This window comes from Vipera ursinii, assembly GCF_947247035.1.
Source record: "Vipera ursinii genome assembly, chromosome: 17".
Taxonomy (NCBI): Eukaryota; Metazoa; Chordata; class Lepidosauria; order Squamata; family Viperidae; genus Vipera; species Vipera ursinii.
Window position 1 is genome coordinate 2,729,391 of NC_139530.1, and position 18,756 is coordinate 2,748,146.

At 48.0% G+C, this 18,756-nt stretch overlaps 2 long non-coding RNA genes across 2 annotated transcripts; both read right to left on the bottom strand.

The window, feature by feature from the left end:
* Positions 1 to 5,323: 5,323 nt before the first annotated feature.
* On the bottom strand, positions 5,324 to 7,557 carry LOC310648109. The gene is made up of 4 exons (XR_014494014.1): positions 7,105 to 7,557; positions 6,829 to 6,908; positions 5,608 to 6,233; positions 5,324 to 5,496 (listed from the first exon to the last, which is right to left on the bottom strand). It is a non-coding gene; the product is annotated as an uncharacterized lncRNA (long non-coding RNA).
* A 19-nt stretch (positions 7,558 to 7,576) lies between these two features.
* LOC310648108 lies at positions 7,577 to 11,154 on the bottom strand. Its single transcript, XR_014494013.1, has 4 exons — positions 10,081 to 11,154; positions 8,898 to 9,883; positions 8,195 to 8,748; positions 7,577 to 7,998 (listed from the first exon to the last, which is right to left on the bottom strand). It is a non-coding gene; the product is annotated as an uncharacterized lncRNA (long non-coding RNA).
* Between the last annotated feature and the right edge of the window lie 7,602 nt (positions 11,155 to 18,756).

Consider the following 18,756-nt stretch of genomic DNA (forward strand, 5'->3'; position numbering starts at 1 on the left):
CAAATAAATAAATAAACACCTTTGATAAAGGAATACACGTATTAATCGAACACCCATACAACTGAGTTTAGTCAGAGCAGCAAAGTCTGCCCTCCTGTGGCCGGTGTGTGCTGTAACATTTGGCGAAGAAGCCCTGGAGTGGCCCATTTTTTTCCCCCTTTCCTTTCCTTCCTTCCATGAAAGCTCAAAGCAGCCCCAGAAGAGGCTGTCAGGAATACGAAAGATAATTCCAGGAGCCAAAACTTCATTTCTAATAGGACACCGAGGATGGCAAAGCAGGGAGTGCTGCCCTCCTGTGGCCATATAGGTCCATGGCACTTTTTTTCCTAAAGTACAGCAGAAAAGGTTACTGACAGAGAGAGAGAAATCAAAAATAATTTCATGAAAAGCGCAAACATAATTTCATTGGAAGTTTATTTTGGTAGAACAGCACATTTCTGAATACACCAAGACTCCGAATCCTTACAAAAGACGATCGCCGGTGACTTCAGCAGAAGCCCAAGTGCCAAACAGGTCCAAACGCCTCACTGCAGGATTACAAATCTAGTTGAAAGTGGTTTCAAATACTTTATTGTTTAACACAAGCATCACATCTTCCAAGCATAACTGCAACAGTTTGTACAATTCAAAACATAAAAGATAAGCATCACAACTAATAAGCAACAGTAAATCCAGAACAAAATTCAGCTTTATTACAAAAAATAGACAGCAAACAGAATATTATCAAATCTGAATACCATTTACTGATATTTCAGAAACAAAAAGATAAACATGTGTGAAATAAGAAATCAAAATTATTGAGATGACAGCCGCATACTGTCATGATTATTTACCAGTCAAAACATAGGTTACACATTGTACACAACAGGCAAGGATAAAATTATTCCCAGGTGGTATATTAAAAGGGCCAATGAGGTTTTATTTTTGGTTCTAAGAACCATCGTCAGGGCTAAATTTGCGCCAGGCAGAAAACTATAAAATCTATTACCGAGCACTGGCCACACTGGTCATTTAAAAGGGCCAATGAGGTTTTTTTTCCTGGTTCTAAGAACCATCGCCAGGGCTAGATTTACGCCAGGCAGAAAACTATAAAATCTATTATCGATCAACAGCCACACCTAAGATTAAAAAGGGCCATTGAGGTTTCCTTCCTGGTTCTAAGAACCATTCCCATGGTTAAATTTACGCCAGGCAGAAAACTATAAAATCTATATAAATCACCGGCACACCTAGCATTAAAAAGGGCCAGTGAGATGATTTCTGGTTCTAAGAACCGACATCATGCCAAAATTAAGCAAGGCAAGATATCTACTCAGGGTTTCAATGGCCACGTCTAGAATTAAAAAGGGCCACAGAGACTGATTTTCCAGTTCGAGGAACTAATGTCTCTCCCTAGCAAAAAATCTAGTTATTAATTTATTGAGAAAGCAATACCTCGTATTAAAGTGTGCCACCTGGTTTACTTTTGGTTTTAAGAGATCTGGCTGCTACTGACATTATTTTTCAGGTTATGAAGGTGGGAGGGAAGCGATCCAAAAGGATTCCATTCCAGTTTGAGACTCAGCTGGGGATCCTCAGGGACTGGGAGACACTTCCAACCGGGGGCTGTCGACTCCTCCAGTGTGCTTCGCCCTGGCTGCTCACTCAGGGACCGAAAGGGTCTCCCTCCCAGTGTGGGTCTCACAGTGTGTCAGCTTAGGGACCGAGTGAGCCTGGGAGCCGACTGGCCGCCTTCTCATTCAGCGTGAGTGTCCCAGAGTGGTAACTCAGGGACTGAAAGACCCCCCTCAGGAGGGGAAGGGGTTGCTTAGGCACAGACCCTTGGCCACTCCTCCTTCGCCCCCTGCAACTCGCCTCAGCCCATTTACCAGCAGCTTTCCTCCTCCGCTGCCCTCCCCCAGCAAGCCACCACCACACATGGCCCTTGGCCCTTTGCCCTTTGGCACTGCCAATTCACCCAACACTCTTTCTCCCGGGCCGTTGGCTGCAGGGATAAGTAGTACCCAGCCAATTGGGTGGCAGGCCGAAGCCACGGAACTGCGAGGGGAGCATGCTATGGGGGATTGCAGGGCTTGTGGGCTGTGGCTGCTCCCCAGGTTTTGGGGCCTTGCAGCTCTCACCTGTACCGGAGTGAGGGGGAGTGGTGGCAGGAGTCACAGCCGCTGGGGTCACTGGGGGCGGCAGTCGGGCAAGAGTGGATTGGGGGGACCAGGGAGGGAGGGGCGGGAGTCTCAAGGGGGCTTCATAAAGACACATTGGCTCACAACTCAAACAAAAGAGGGGAGGTGGAACAAGGCCGGTGCAGGGGATGGCACACACAGGCAAACAGCAAGGCCAACGTAACTGTTGCAACTGGGAGTGTCGTGGGAGGGAAGCGTGGACAAATGGCATTTGCCTGCGGTTCCCTCCCACGGCGCTCGCAGTTCCAGCAGTCCCCCAGCCCTTGCCATTTGCCCGCGCTTCCCTCCCACGGCGCTCGCAGTTCCAGCAGTCCCCCAGCCCTTGCCATTTGCCCGCGCATCCCTCCCACGGCGCTCGCAGTTCCAGCAGTCCCCCAGCCCTTGCCATTTGCCCGCGCATCCCTCCCACGGCGCTCGCAGTTCCAGCAGTCCCCCAGCCCTTGCCATTTGCCCGCGCTTCCCTCCCACGGCGCTCGCAGTTCCAGCAGTCCCCCAGCCCTTGCCATTTGCCCGCGCATCCCTCCCACGGCGCTCGCAGTTCCAGCAGTCCCCCAGCACTTGCCATTTGCCCGCGCATCCCTCCCACGGCGCTCGCAGTTCCAGCAGTCACCCAGCCCTTGCCATTTGCCCGCGCATCCCTCCCACGGCGCTCGCAGTTCCAGCAGTCACCCAGCCCTTGCCATTTGCCCGCGCATCCCTCCCACGGCGCTCGCAGTTCCAGCAGTCACCCAGCCCTTGCCATTTGCCCGCGCATCCCTCCCACGGCGCTCGCAGTTCCAGCAGTCCCCCAGCCCTTGCCATTTGCCCGCGCTTCCCTCCCACAGCGCTCGCAGTTCCAGCAGTCCCCCAGCCCTTGCCATTTGCCCGCGCATCCCTCCCACGGCGCTCGCAGTTCCAGCAGTCCCCCAGCCCTTGCCATTTGCCCGCGCTTCCCTCCCACGGCGCTCGCAGTTCCAGCAGTCCCCCAGCCCTTGCCATTTGCCCGCGCATCCCTCCCACGGCGCTCGCAGTTCCAGCAGTCCCCCAGCACTTGCCATTTGCCCGGGCATCCCTCCCACGGCGCTCGCAGTTCCAGCAGTCACCCAGCCCTTGCCATTTGCCCGCGCATCCCTCCCACGGCGCTCGCAGTTCCAGCAGTCACCCAGCCCTTGCCATTTGCCCGCGCTTCCCTCCCACGATACTCCCAGTTGCAGGAGCTATGCTGACCTTGCTGTTTGCCTGTGCACGCCCCCAGCCCACCGCCACCCTGTTCCTCTTCCCCTCTTGTTTGAGTTGCAAGCCAATGTGTCTTTGTGAAGCCCCCTTGAGGTGCCCACCTCTCCCTCCCTGTTCCCCCCAACCCACTCTTGCCCGACTCCCCCCCCCAGTGGCCCCAGCAGCCGTGACTCCTGCCACTAATCCCCGTCTCTGGTACGGGCGAGAGAGCTGCAAGGCCCCAAAACCTGGGGAGCAGCCGCAGCCCACATGCCCTGTGATCCCCCATCGCACACTCCCACGGCAGCTCCATGGCTTCAGCTTGCCACCCAATTGGCTGGGGGCTACCTATCCCTGCAGCCAATGGCCCAGGAGAAAGAGTGTCGGGTGAACTGATCAGGCCAAAGGGCAGAGGGCCAAGGGCCCATTGGTGGTGGTGGCTGGCTGGGGGAGGGCAGCGGAGGAGGAAGACTGTCGGTAAATGGGCTGAGGCGAGTGGCAGGGGTGAAGGAGGCGTGGCCAAGGGTCCGTGCCTAAGCATCCCCTTCCCCTCCCAAGGGGAGGTTTTTTCCCTGGTTCTAATAACCATCGCCAGGGCTAGATTTACGCCAGGCAGAAAACTATAAAATCTGTTACCAAGCACTGGCCACACTGGTGATTAAAAACGGCCAATGAGGATTTTTTCCTGGTTCTAAGAACCATTGCGCCAGGGCTAGATTTACGCCAGGCAGAAAACTATAAAATCTGTTACCAAGCACTGGCCACACTGGTGATTAAAAACGGCCAATGAGGATTTTTTCCTGGTTCTAAGAACCATTGCGCCATGGCTAAATTTACGCCAGGCAGAAAACTATAAAATCTATTATCGATCAACAGCCACACCTAAGATTAAAAAGGGCCATTGTGGTTTGCGTTATGGTTCTAATAAACATCGCCATGGCTAAATTTACGCCAGGCAGAAAACTATAAAATCTATTAATTAGCACTGGCCACACTGGTCATTTAAAAGGGCCAATGAGGTTTTATTTTTGGTTCTAAGAACCACCGCCAGGGCTAGATTTACGCCAGGCAGAAAACTATAAAATCTGTTACCAAGCACTGGCCACACTGGTCATTTAAAAGGGCCAATGAGGTTTTATTTTTGGTTCTAAGAACCACCGCCAGGGCTAGATTTACGCCAGGCAGAAAACTATAAAATCTGTTACCAAGCACTGGCCACACTGGTCATTAAAAAGGGCCAATGAGGATTTTTTCCTGGTTCTAAGAACCATTGCGCCATGGCTAAATTTACGCCAGGCAGAAAACTATAAAATCTATTATCGATCAACAGCCACACCTAAGATTAAAAAGGGCCATTGTGGTTTGCGTTATGGTTCTAATAATCATCGCCATGGCTAAATTTATGCCAGGCAGAGAACTATAAAATGTATTAATTAGCACTGGCCACACTGGTCATTTAAAAGGGCCAATGAGTTTTTTTTTTCTCCTGGTTCTAAGAACCATTGCAATGGCTAAATTTACAGCAGGCTATAATGGTATAAAATCTATCATCTAAAGATCAGTTGTGAGCATTCTTGATGGAGATCATATTCATTCTTGCATTCCATTCCTTCGGGCTGCCACCCGATTGGCTGGGGGCTATTATCCCTGCAGCCAACGGCCCGGGACAAAGATGGTTGGGTGAATTGGCCATGCCGAAGGGCAGAGGGCCAAGGGCTCCCAGGCTCATTCGGTCCCTGAGCAGACACTCTGCGAGACTTACACTGGGAGGGAGACCCTTTCGGTCCCTGAGTGAGCAGCCAGGGCTAAGCACACTGGAGGAGTCAGCAGCCCCAAAATGGAAGCCTCTCCCAGTCCCTGAGGATCCCCAGCTGAGTTTCAAAGTGGAAGGGAATCCTTTTGGATTGCTTCCCTCCCACCATCATGCCCTCAGAAATAATGTCAGTAGCAGCCAGATCTTAGAACCAAAAGTCTCATATAGTTTCAGGCATTCTTCTAAGTCAGTTGTAAGCATTCTTGATGGGGATCATATTCATTCTTCCGTTCCATTCCTCCTTCTTCCATCGACGCTGCAGGCTGACGACTCAGTCTTCTGTCTTCTAAGGTGGTGCAGAGTACAGGCCTTTGAGATAAAAAAAACCCCACTAACATTATTTCAGTTGCCATTGGAGTTTTACTCCTAAGATTGCACAGTACAGTGATTACTATTAGCTGAGTTGCAGGTGTTACTTACATCACAGCCAAAGGCTAACAGGGCTTGAGCTGGAGACATTTTCATGTTCTCTTCTTTCTTCTTTTCTTTCTTCCTCTGCCATGCCCAGGAAATCATCTCTCTACTGAGGAACCTTTGGCAGCAGATGTGCCATTGTTCCTCCCCTCAACCTGACTAAAAAACTACAAAATCTATAGATCAACGGACACACCTAGCATTAAAAACTGCCGCTGAGATTTTATTTTTGGTTCTAAGAACAACTGCCATGGCTAAATTTACACCAGGCAGAAAACTATAAAATGTATTAATTAGCACTGGCCACACTGGTCATTTAAAAGGGCCAATGAGGTTTTTTTCCTGGTTCTAAGAACCATCGCCAGGGCTAAATTTACGCCAGGCAGAAAGCTATAAAATCTATAATCCATCAACCGCCATGCCTAGGATTAAAAAGGGCCATTGAGGATGTTTTTTTGCTTCTAATAACCATTGCCATCGCTAAATTTACAGCAGGCAAGAATGGTATAAAACCTATCATCTAAAGGTCAGTTGTGGGCATTCTTGATGGGGATCATATTCATTCTTCTTCCAGCGATGATGCAGCCTGACGACTGAATCTTCTGTCTTCTAAGGTGGTGCAGAGTACATGTCTTTGAGATAAAAAACCCTAACATTACTTGAACTGCCATTGGAGTTTTACAACTAAGAATGCATAGTACGTAGTGTTCAATTTTTTCCCTTCTTTCCTTTTGTTTCTTCCTCTGCCTTGCCCAGCAAGTCTTATCTATTTCAAGGAACCTTTGGCTGCAGGTGTTCCATTGTTCCTCCCCTCCACCTCAAAGACTCAAAAACTACAAAATCTTCTATAGCTCAACCGACACACCTTGCATTAAAAAGGGCCGTTGAGGTTTTAGCTATGGCTAAATTTACAACAGGCAGAAAGCTATAAAATATTTTACCAAGCACTGGCCACACTGGTCATTTAAAAGGGCCAATGAGGTTTTTTTTCCTGGTTCTAAGAACCATCGTCAGGGCTAGATTTACGCCAGGCAGAAAACTATAAAACCTATTAATTAGCACTGGCCACATTAGTCATTTAAAAGGGCCAATGAGGTTTTATTTTTGGCTCTAAGAATCGTCGCCATGGCTAAATTTACATCAGGCAAGTATGGTATAAAACCTATCATCTAAAGGTCAGTTGTGATTAACTTGATGAAGTAGCATTCTTGACGATCATATTCTTACGTTCCATCCATCCTTCTTCCATCGATGACTCAGGATGACGACTCAGTCTTCTGTCTTCTAAAGTAGTGCAGAGTACATGTCTTTTGAGATAAAAAAACCTAACATCACTTCATTTGCCATTGGACTTTTACTCCTAAGAATGCCCAGTATACAGTGATTACTATTAGCTGAGTTGCAGGTGTTACTTACCTAGGAAGGACCATCAAGTGGTGGAAGACCATCCATCTCCCTCCATATGCTAAAACTTAGAAGAATACAAGACTCGGCTAAACTTACCTCACAGCTTAGGAGGCCACGTCATAGCCAAAGGCTAACAGGGCTTGAGCTGGAGACATTTTCACGCTCTCTTCTTTCTTCTTCTTTCTTCCTCTCACATGCTGACCAAGTCTTCTCTCTTCTGAGGAACCTTTGGCAGCAGGTGTGCCATTGTTCCTCCCCTCAACCTCAAAGACTGAAATCTACAAAATCTTCTGCAGATCAACGGACACACCTAGCATTAATTAGTGCCGTTGAGGTTTCCTTCCTGGTTCTAAGAACCATCGCCAGGGCTAAATTTACGCCAGGCAGAAAACTACAAAATCCATTAATTAGCACTGGCCACACTGGTCATTTAAAAGGGCCAATGAGGTTTTTTTCCTGGTTCTAAGAACCATCGCCAGGGCTAGATTTACGCCAGGCAGAAAACTATAAAATCTATTACCAAGCAATGGCCACACTAGTCAGTTAAAAGGGCCAATGAGGTTTTTTTCCTGGTTCTAAGAACCATCGCCAGGGCTAGATTTACGCCAGGCAGAAAACTATAAAATCTATTACCAAGCACTGGCCACACTGGTCATTTAAAAGGGCCAATGAGCTTTTATTTTTGGTTCTAAGAACCATCCCCAGGGATAGATTTACGCCAGGCAGAAAGCTATAAAATCTATAATCCATCAACAGCCATGCCAGGGATTAAAAAGGGCTATTGAGGATGTTTTTTTTGCATCTAATAACCATTGCCATCGCTAAATTTACAGCAGGCAAGAGTGGTATAAAACCTATCATCTAAAGGTCAGTTGTGGGCATTCTTGGTGGGGATCATATTCATTCTTGAGTTCCATTCCTCCTTCTTCCATCGATGATGCAGGCTGACGACTGAATCTTCTGTCTTCTAAGATGGTGCAGAGTACATGTCTTTGAGATAAAAAAAACCTAACATCACTTCAGTTGCCATTGGACTTTTACTCCTAAGAATGCACAGTACACAGTGCTTACTATTAGCTGAGTTGCAATTGTTACTTACCTAGGAAGGACCATCAAGTAGTGGAAGACCATCCACCTCCCTCCATATGCTAAAACTTTGAGGAATACAAGACTCGGCTAAACTTACCTCACAGCGTAGGAGGCCACGTCACAGCCAAAGGCTAACAGGGCTTCAGCTGGAGACATTTTCACGCTCTCTTCTTTCTTCTTTCGCTTTTCTTTCTTCCTCGATCGTGCCCATCAAGCGTTGTCTCTTTCGAGGAAACTTTGGCAGCAGGTGTGCAATTCTTCCTCCGCTCAGTCTGCAAACCTAGGAAACCCTAACCTCTCTTATAGGATCAACGGCCACAGCTAACATTAACAAGGGCCATTGAGGTTTTATTTTGGTTTCTAAAAACCATCAATATGGCAAGAAAACAATACTGCATTCATGGAACAGTCAACAGTACTGAATGAAGCCACTCAAACATAAGCTGACAGCAAACTAGACTCCCTTCTACTAGCCCTGGTGATGTTCCCTAGTTTACTAATGAAACGTCTACATTGCAATGAATAACATCATCACGTTTACTTTCTGTTCTAAGAATTAAACAATCTGTCTTACTATTGGTGTCTTCTTCTTCGTCTACAGGTCAGTTTGGATTCATCAACGTTACTTCAGCTGCCGTTGGAGTTTTACTCCTAAGAATGCACAGGAAACTCTGCTTACTATTACCTCAGAGACAGGTGTTATACTTATCTAGGCAAAAGAGACCATCAAGTTGTGGAAGACCATCCACCTCCCTCCATATCCCAAAACTTTGAAGAATACAAGGCTCGGCTAAACTTACCTCACAGGGCTTGAGCTGGAGACATTTTCTTGCTCTCTTCTTTCTTTTTTCTTCTTTCTTTTCTTCTTTCTTCCTCTGCCATGCCCAGCAAGTCTTCTCGCTTTCAAGGAACCTTTGGCAGCAAGTGTGCCATTGTTCCTCCCCTCAACCTCAAAGACTCAAAACTACAAAAGCTTCTATAGCTCAACCGACACACCTACCATTAAAAGGAGCCGTTGAGTTTTGCTTCCTGGTTCTAAGAACCATCGCCTGGGCTAGATTTACGCCAGGCAGAAAACTATAAAATCCATTAATTAGCACTGGCCACACTGGTCATTTAAAAGGGCCAATGAGGTTTTATTTCTGGTTCTAAGAACCATCGCCAGGGCTAGATTTACGCCAGGCAGAAAACTATAAAATCTGTTACCAAGCACTGGCCACACTGGTCATTAAAAAGGGCCAATGAGGTTTTTTTCCTGGTTCTAAGAACCATCGCCAGGGCTAGATTTATGCCAGGCAGAAAACTATAAAATCCATTAATTAGCACTGGCCACACTGGTCATTAAAAAGGGCCAATGAGGTTTTTTTCCTGGTTCTAAGAACCATCGCCAGGGCTAGATTTATGCCAAGCAGAAAACTATAAAATCTATTACCAAGCAATGGCCACACTAGTCAGTTAAAAGGGCCAATGAGCTTTTATTTTTGGTTCTAAGAACCATCGCCAGGGCTAAATTTACGCCAGACAGAAAGCTATAAAATCTATAACCATCAACAGCCATGCCTAGGATTAAAAAGGGCCATTGAGGATGTTTTTTTGCTTCTAATAACCATTGCCATCGCTAAATTTACAGCAGGCAAGAATGGTATAAAACCTATCATCTAAAGGTCAGTTGTGGGCATTCTTGATGGGGATCATATTCATTCTTGAGTTCGATTCCTCCTTCTTCCAGCGATGATGCAGGCGGACGACTGAATCTTCTGTCTTCTAAGGTGGTGCAAGTACATGTCTTTGAGATAAAAAAAAACCTAACATCACTTCAGTTGCCATTGGAGCTTTACTCCTAAGAATGCACAGTACACAGTGATTACTATTAGCTGAGTTGCAGGTGTTACTTACCTAGGAAGGACCATCAAGTGGTGGAAGACCATCCATCTCCCTCCATATGCTAAAACTTAGAAGAATACAAGACTCGGCTAAACTTACCTCACAGCTTAGGAGGCCACGTCACAGCCAAAGGCTAACAGGGCTTGAGCTGGAGACATTTTCACGCTCTCTTCTTTCTTCTTCTTTCTTCCTCTCACATGCTGACCAAGTCTTCTCTCTTCTGAGGAACCTTTGGCAGCAGGTGTGCCATTGTTCCTCCCCTCAACCTCAAAGACTGAAATCTACAAAATCTTCTGCAGATCAACGGACACACCTAGCATTAATTAGTGCCGTTGAGGTTTCCTTCCTGGTTCTAAGAACCATCGCCAGGGCTAAATTTACGCCAGGCAGAAAACTATAAAATCCATTAATTAGCACTGGCCACACTGGTCATTTAAAAGGGCCAATGAGGTTTCCTTCCTGGTTCTAAGAACCATTCCCATGGTTAAATTTACGCCAGGCAGAAAACTATAAAATCTATATAAATCACCGGCACACCTAGCATTAAAAAGGGCCAGTGAGATGATTTCTGGTTCTAAGAACCGACATCATGCCAAAATTAAGCAAGGCAAGATATCTACTCAGGGTTTCAATGGCCACGTCTAGAATTAAAAAGGGCCACAGAGACTGATTTTCCAGTTCGAGGAACTAATGTGTCTCCCTAGCAAAAAATCTAATTATTAATTTATTGAGATGGCAATACCTCGTATTAAAGTGTGCCACCTGGTTTACTTTTGGTTTTAAGAGATCTGGCTGCTACTGACATTATTTTTCAGGTTATGATGGTAGGAGGGAAGCGATCCAAAAGGATTCCATTCCAGTTTGAGAGTCAGCTGGAGATCCTCAGAGACTGGGAGAGGCTTCCATCCAGGGTGTGGTTCGCCCTGGCTGCTCACTCAGGGACCGAAAGGGTCTCCCTCCCAGTGTGGGTCTCACAGAGTGTCAGCTTAGGGACCGAGTGAGCCTGGGAGCCGACTGGCCGCCTTCTCATTCAGGGTGAGTGTCCCAGAGTGGTAACTCAGGGACTGAAAGACCCCCCTCAGGAGGGGAAGGGGTTGCTTAGGCACGGACCCTTGGCCACTCCTCCTTCGCCCCCTGCAACTCGCGTCAGCCCATTTTTACCAGCAGCTTTCCTCCTCCGCTGCCCTCTCCAGCCAGCCAGTCACCTCTACCAATGGGCCCTTGGCCCTCTGCCCTTTGGCCTGATCAGTTCACCCGACACTCTTTCTCCCGGGCCGTTGGCTGCAGGGATAAGTAGCCCCCAGCCAATCGGGTGGCAGGCCAAAGCCGCGGAGCTGCGGGGGCAGCGTGCGATGGGGGATTGCAGGGCTTGTGGGCTGTGGCTGCTCCCCAGGTTTTGAGGCCTTGCAGCTCTCTCGCCAGGACCAGAGTGAGGGGGAGTGGCAGCAGTAGTCACAGCTGCTTGGGCCACTGGGGGCGGCAGTTGGGCAAGAGTGGATTGGGGGTTACCAGGGAGGGAGGGGTGGGCGCCTCAAGGGGGCTTCACAAAGACACATTGGCTCACACCTCAAACAAGAGGGGAGCAGGAATAAGGCCGATGCAGGGGGTGGCGGCGGGTTGGGGGCGCTCACAGGCAAACAGCAAGGCCAACGTAGCTGCTGCAACTGGAAGTATCATGGAAGGGAAGCGTGGGCAAATGGCAAGGACTGGGGGGACTGCTGGAACTGCGAGCATCTTCGGAAGGATGCGCGGGCAAATGGCATGTGCTGGGGGACTGCTGGAACTGCGAGCGCCGTGGGAGGGAACCGCGGGCAAATGCCATTTGCCTGCGCTTCTTTCCCAAGACACTCGCAGTTCCAGCAGTCCCCCCGGTCCTTGCCATTTGCCCACACTTCCCTCCCACTATATTCCCAGTTGCAGCAGCTAAGTTGGCCTTGTTGTTTGCCTGTGCGCGCCCCCAGCCAGCCGCCACCCCCCCGCACCGCCATTGTTCCTCCTCCCGTCTTTCGTTTGAGTTGCAAGCCAATGTGTCTTGGTGAAGCCCCCTTGAGGAGCCCACCCCTCCCTCCCTGGTCCCCCCCCCCAAGTTTTAAGGCCTTGCAGCTCTCTTGCCAGGACCGGAGTGAAAGGGAGTGGTGGCAGGAGTCATAGCTGCTTGGGCCACTGGTGGTGGCAGTCGGGCAAGAGTGGATTGTGGGGGACAAGGGAGGGAGGGGTGGGTGCCTCAAGGGGGCTTCACAAAGACACATTGGCTCACAACTCAAACAAAAGAGGGGAGCAGGAACAAGGCCGATGCAGGGGGTGGCGGCGGGTTGGGGGCGCTCACAGGCAAACAGCAAGGCCAACGTAGCTGCTGCAACTGGAAGTATCATGGAAGGGAAGCGTGGGCAAATGGCAGGGACTGGGGGGACTGCTGGAACTGCGAGCATCTTCGGAAGGATGCGTGGGCAAATGGCATGTGCTGGGGGACTGCTGGAACTGCGAGCGCCGTGGGAGGGAACCGCGGGCAAATGCCATTTGCCCCCGCTTCTTTCCCAAGACACTTACAGTTCCAGCAGTCCCCCCGGTCCTTGCCATTTGCCCACACTTCCCTCCCACTATATTCCCAGTTGCAGCAGCTAAGTTGGCCTTGTTGTTTGCCTGTGAGCGCCCCCAACCCGCCGCCACCCCCTGCACTGGCCTTGTTCCTGCTCCTCTTTTGTTTGAGTTGCGAGCCAATGTGTCTTTGTGAAGCCCCCTTGAGGCGCCCACCCCTCCCTCCCTTGTCCCCCCAATCCACTCTTGCCCGACTGCCCCCCAGTGTCCCCAGCAGCTATGACTCCTGCCACTAATCCCCGTCTCTGGTACGGGCGAGAGAGCTGCAAGGCCCCAAAACCTGGGGAGCAGCCGCAGCCCACAAGCCCTGTGATCCCCCATCGCACACTCCCACGGCAGCTCCATGGCTTCAGCTTGCCATCCAATTGGCTGGGGGCTACCTATCCCTGCAGCCAATGGCCCAGGAGAAAGAGTGTCGGGTGAACTGATCAGGCCAAAGGGCAGAGGGCCAAGGGCCCATTGGTGGTGGTGGCTGGCTGGGGGAGGGCAGCGGAGGAGGAAGACTGTCAGTAAATGGGCTGAGGCGAGTGGCAGGGGTGAAGGAGGCGTGGCCAATGGTCCGTGCCTAAGCATCCCCTTCCCCTCCCGAGGGGAGGTTTTTTCCCTGGTTCTAATAACCATCGCCAGGGCTAGATTTACGCCAGGCAGAAAACTATAAAATCTGTTACCAAGCACTGGCCACACTGGTCATTTAAAAGGGCCAATGAGGTTTTATTTTTGGTTCTAAGAACCATCGCCAGGGCTAGATTTACGCCAGGCAGAAAACTATAAAATCTGTTACCAAGCACTGGCCACACTGGTGATTAAAAACGGCCAATGAGGATTTTTTCCTGGTTCTAAGAACCATTGCGCCATGGCTAAATTTACGCCAGGCAGAAAACTATAAAATCTATTATCGATCAACAGCCACACCTAAGATTAAAAAGGGCCATTGTGGTTTGCATTATGGTTCTAATAAACATCGCCATGGCTAAATTTACGCCAGGCAGAAAACTATAAAATCTATTAATTAGCACTGGCCACACTGGTCATTTAAAAGGGCCAATGAGGTTTTATTTTTGGTTCTAAGAACCACCGCCAGGGCTAGATTTACGCCAGGCAGAAAACTATAAAATCTGTTACCAAGCACTGGCCACACTGGTCATTAAAAAGGGCCAATGAGGATTTTTTCCTGGTTCTAAGAACCATTGCGCCATGGCTAAATTTACGCCAGGCAGAAAACTATAAAATCTATTATCGATCAACAGCCACACCTAAGATTAAAAAGGGCCATTGTGGTTTGCGTTATGGTTCTAATAATCATCGCCATGGCTAAATTTATGCCAGGCAGAGAACTATAAAATGTATTAATTAGCACTGGCCACACTGGTCATTTAAAAGGGCCAATGAGTTTTTTTTTTCTCCTGGTTCTAAGAACCATTGCAATGGCTAAATTTACAGCAGGCTATAATGGTATAAAATCTATCATCTAAAGATCAGTTGTGAGCATTCTTGATGGAGATCATATTCATTCTTGCATTCCATTCCTTCGGGCTGCCACCCGATTGGCTGGGGGCTATTATCCCTGCAGCCAACGGCCCGGGACAAAGATGGTTGGGTGAATTGGCCATGCCGAAGGGCAGAGGGCCAAGGGCTCCCAGGCTCATTTGGTCCCTGAGCAGACACTCTGTGAAACCCACACTGGGAGGGAGAGCCTTTTGGTCCCTGAGTGAGCAGCCAGGGCAAACCACACTGGAGGAGTCAGCAGCCCCCGGTTGGAAGCCTCTCCCAGTCCCTGAGGATCCCCAGCTGAGTCTCAAACTGCAAGGGAATCCTTTTGGATCGCTTCCCTCCCACCATCATAACCTGAAAAATAATGTCAGTAGCAGCCAGATCTCTTAGGACCAAGTCTCTTATAATTTCAGCGAAAGTCTGTTACCAAGCACTGGCCACACTGGTCATTTAAAAGGGCCAATGAGGTTTTTTCCTGGTTCTAAGAACCATCGCCAGGGCTAGATTTACGCCAGGCAGAAAAGTATAAAATCTATTATCGATCAACAGCCACACCTAAGATTAAAAACGGCCATTGAGGTTTGCTTTATGGTTCTAACAACAATTGCCATGGCTAGATTTATGCCAGGCAGAAAACTATAAAATCTATTGGTTAGCACTGGCCACACTGGTCAGTTAAAAGGGCCAATGAGGTTTTATTTTTGGTTCTAAGAACCATCGCCAGGGATAAATTTACGCCAGGCAGAAAGCTATAAAATATATAATCCATCAACAGCCATGCCAGGGATTAAAAAGAGCCATTGAGGATGTTTTTTTGCATCTAATAACCATTGCCATCGCTAAATTTACAGCAGGCAAGAATGGTATAAAACCTATCATCTAAAGGTCAGTTGTGGGCATTCTTGATGGGGATCATATTCATTCTTGAGTTCCATTCCTCCTTCTTCCATCGATGATGCAGGCTGACGACTGAATCTTCTGTCTTCTAAGGTGGTGCAAGTACATGTCTTTGAGATAAAAAAAAACCTAACATCACTTCAGTTGCCATTGGACTTTTATTCCTATGAATGCCCAATACACAGTGCTTACTATTAGCTGAGTTGCAATTGTTACTTACCTAGGAAGGACCATCAAGTAGTGGAAGACCATCCACCTCCCTCCATATGCTAAAACTTAGAAGAATACAAGACTCGGCTAAACTTACCTCACAGCGTAGGAGGCCACGTCACAGCCAAAGGCTAACAGGGCTTCAGCTGGAGACATTTTCATGCTCTCTTCTTTCTTCTTTTGCTTTTCTTTCTTCCTCGGTCATGCCCATCAAGCGTTGTCTCTTTCGAGGAAACTTTGGCAGCAGGTGTGCAATTCTTCCTCCGCTGTGTCTGCAAACCTAGGAAACCCTAACCTCTCTTATAGATCAACGGCCACAGCTAACATTAAAAAGGGCCGTTGAGGTTTTATTTCCGTTTCTAAAAATCATCACCAGGGCAAGAAAAAATACTGCATTCAAGGAACAGTCAACAATACTGAATGAAGCCACTCAAACATAAGTTGACAGCAAACCAGACTCCCTTCTGCTAGCACTGATGATGTTCCCTAGTTTGCTAATGAAACGTCTACATGCTCAGAGAGCACCAAGGATGCCTCATTTTAACTTTGAGCACTACATATTCTCTTTTATTCATTGCAATAAATAGCATCATCACATTTACTTTTGGTTCTAAGCATTAAACCATCTTACTATTGATGTCTTCTTCTTCGTCTACAGGTCAGTTTGGATTCATGCCTTTGAGATAAAAAAAATCAATGTTACTTCAGCTGCCATTGGAGTTTTACTCCTAAGAATGCACAGGAAACACTGCTTACTATTACCTCAGAGCACCAAGGATGCCTTATTTCAACTGTGAGGTGGGAGGGAGGTGATCCCAAAGGATTGCCTTCCGGTTTGAGTCTTACTGAGGGGGTCCTCAGGCACTGGAGGAGGCTTGTAGCTGAGCGCTGTTGACTCTTCCAGTGTGATTCGCCCTCACTGCTTGCTCAGGGACTGAAAGGGTCACCCAGGCCGATCGCAGATAGGACTTCCAGTGTGAGTTCCCTACAGTGTTTGCTCAGGGATTCAATGAGAAGGGTAGCAGTTTGACTCCCGGGCTCATTCAGTGTGAGTGTCAGAGTGGAAGCTCAGGGACTGAAAGACCTCCACCAGTAGGGGCATCACCATGCTTGTTGGTATATGCCAGGGGTAGGCAACCTCGGCTCTTTTATGATTCGTGGACTTCAACTCCCAGAATTCCTGAGTCAGCTATGCTGAGGGGAAAGGAAGAGTTTCCAAGCTGAGCTATGCTGGCTCAGGAATTCTGGGAGTTGAAGTCCACAAGTCATAAAAGAGCCGAGGTTGCCTACCTCTGCTATATGCAATGGAGTACTATTGCTCTTTTTACCACTGATACTTTATAAACATTTTTGCAGGAATAAACATGTTGGAAACAGTACCTGCCAGGCTTCCACATTTTCATGATATACTGGAGAATGAATTAAGCCATCTGTCTTCCTGCTGATGTCTTCTTCTTCCTCTATATGGATTCATGCCTTTGAAATAAAAAAAAATCAACATCACCAAATGACCAGCTTATGTTCAGAGACTAGAAAAGCAATCAAAGGGGATTTTTGTTTTATCCTACCAGTGAAAGAAGACACTATACAATGAATTGAAAAATTGTCCCCTTGATAATTCCTGCAACTAGTTGTCTTGTACATGTTTTGCTTCTTTTAAGGACTTGAGCTGACTAGTGAACTCAGGTCCCAAGAAATCAGTTTATTCCTGAGATCAAGGTCAGCTCTTGAATAATTTTATCTTTACCTTTAAAAACTTTTAATTCTGACTTGCCTATGGTGGTTTGATCCTTTTAAAAGGTACATGGCTGAGATTACCTCAGGTTCCACCAATATTTTAAAATGTGCACCTTGGCTAAAATTACATCAAGATTACTTCAAGAGCTGACTTTATTTCAAGAAAGTAAAGTCAACTCCAGGACCTGAAGTAATTTTAGTTAACTTTTGCCTTTAGTTACTTGAAGCCACTAGTCCTCTACATGTTTTGCTTCTTTTAAGGATTTGAGACTTGACTAAAATTTCCTCAGGTCCAAAGAGCTGACTTTATTCAAGAAAGGGCAACTCCAGGGACTGAAGGCATTTTGCCTTTAAGCTAATTTTACTGCTTGTTCATCTGTATTCACCAAAATTTTAAGAACTTGCGCTTTGACTAGAATTACTTTGACACAGCTGTTTACGAAGACTGAGATCAGTATCTTTAGTGACCTGTGGTATTGGCGTCATTTCAATAAAGCTCCCTTGCGATTTTACCTCAGCCACCCCTGGCGTTTTACTCCAAAGAATACACGCCGCGCTTAAAATTATCACAGGTGCTATCTTGACTCCCCGAGAATAATAAGCTATTAATTAGCTACAGAATTCGCGCTCCCCTCCGTAACTTACAACTATAAAACTCTCCGCTAGAATTACCTCAAAGCTCAAAAGGCCCTGCTCGGCCTCGAGCTCGAGGACTTGGGCTGCGGGAACGCTGGAGAGACACTTCCCCCCCCCCCAGCGCCCTGCAGCATCGTCTCTTTCGGGGACTGAAAGACGCGGTAGCGGCGTCGACTGCGTGCCCCGCGCGATCACTCTTTCTTTCTGTCACCTGAGGAGCCCGTCGACTTTTTAAATGTCCCCGCCTCTCGGAGAGAAGAACAGACCGCTCAGCCAATCTGAGGGACGCGTTTTCGGAGCAGCCAATCACGGCCGTGCAGAAAAAAAGACCCCGCGAGCCGGTCCGAGGGTGCTGGGCGGGAAAGGCGCGCGCTAAAGCAAAGGTGTGAGCGCTCGGTTTTCCCGCCTCGCGGAGAGGTTGCCATGGAGACAGCGACGGCGTGCAGGAAGGCTCATAAGGGCCAGGTGTGCTTCGGCCGCACAGATGAAGGCGATTAGGATGGTCCCTTCTTGCAACAGAACTTTTTTTTTGCTCACGTTGAGCAGTTTCCTCCCTGCTTAAGATGCTCACTGTTTTTACAAAAAAAAATCTGAAAATGCAATACATACAATAAATAATAAAAATAAAATTATGGTTATACGTACAGCATAGCACAGGGGTCTTCAAACTTGGCCCTTTTGTCTTGTGGACTTCAACTCCCAGAATTCCTCAGCCAGGCACGCGTGAAGGCGATTGGACGGCTGCGACGTTGGGGGTGTGCGTGTGCGTGTGTTTGTGTAATGCCTTCTCAAGGCTTCGCCCACCTAGGGGACTCTTGTCCCACCCGAAGACCCTTGGACTACAAATCCCATCCGTCAGGCAGCCGGCGGGTCTTCCCTTGTGCATGAGAGGCCGGAATAGGGTTGGAGGTTGCCTCCTCCCCCTGCTCCCATCTTCAAAGGCCCAGTTTTTAAAATATCCCCATCATTTTTGCAGCAGTGTTTTTTAGGATTGAGAGATCCAGAGGGGGACTTTGGGCTTCTACTGAGGAATGCTTTGGATTACATGTCCCATCAGCCACCTCCGGGGTGGGGGGGTGTTGATAGGGATGGTCCCTTCTTGCAAGAGAGCTTTTTTTTTTTTTTGCTCCTGTTGAGCAGGTTCCTCCTGCTTAAAATGCTGTTTTTACAAAAAACAAATCTGAAAATGTCATACCAAAAAAATAATAA